Here is a 1,055-nt window from a genome sequence, read left to right as displayed (position 1 = left end):
CATCTAAACTGATCTGTATTACAGATTCTGCACATTTGACAGCTATTATAATTTACTACAATGTCAGAATTTACACCCAAAGCATTGGAGAATGTGAACATGTATCATGTCTTGATGCAGGAGAATGTACAGTAGAATACAGTGAACACAACTAAATAGGCGGAGTAGCATCAGTAGGTTAAGTTAGGTTAAACTTTATTGTCCAGAATGTGGAGAACCATCCGTTACAAATAAAAACATGAATTACAAATTCAAGATCATTTCAGTTTAGTCGTTTACAATCAAGTAAGTGAATTGCACCTGGTGCAAAAGATTTATTGTAGACATTTTTGTGCGTCATGGAAGTCTAACATGTTCCCAAGGGTGAAGCAGTTTGAAGTGGGAGTATAATGGATGAGATTGAGCCCTTATTATGTAAAGAGCTTTCTTATTTTTTGATACTTTTGGGTGCACATTACTCTCATGTGCATGAAATAAGTAAAATAAGGGCAATGTTCAATTTATCCCAGACTTTATAAGCACCTTTGCTCAAGTCAATTTACATATGGTTATTTAATCACTTTGAAACTTGTGGTTCCTGCTTCCTGGTTTCCCATATTTTACATTATTCATAGTGTGCCTTTGTCTATATGGTTGTTACTGTTTGTTTATGTTTTTTTTCTGTCTTACTTTTGTTATCTCTTGGTGTATTTGCTTATGTATTTTGTCTAATTCCAATGGCTATAATCTGGCAGTTTTCCATTAATGTCCCTATTTAAATAAATACATAAATGTGACATCCAACTGTACATACCAAGCCATCATCTCCTCAAAGTCTGACAAAACTGAAAAATAACTCGTTTATTTCTTATTTTATTTTATTCACAATTTACTTGAACAGCCACTCAGTGGCGTTTCGTGGCTCTATTTATGGACTCGTATTTTGTTGTTATGAATGAATTTTCACCATTCAGTAAAATGACACTCAGGTGAATCACTGACTCCGCCCCCCGGCGCAGGGAGCGCTATGATTGGCTGTTTCGAACAGCGCTTCTGACACAAACTCACAGTCAGTG

This window comes from Solea senegalensis, linkage group LG3 (assembly GCF_019176455.1).
Source record: "Solea senegalensis isolate Sse05_10M linkage group LG3, IFAPA_SoseM_1, whole genome shotgun sequence".
Taxonomy (NCBI): domain Eukaryota; kingdom Metazoa; phylum Chordata; class Actinopteri; order Pleuronectiformes; family Soleidae; genus Solea; species Solea senegalensis.
The sequence above is the reverse complement of the archived record's forward strand: the minus strand, read 5'-3'. Positions refer to the sequence as shown.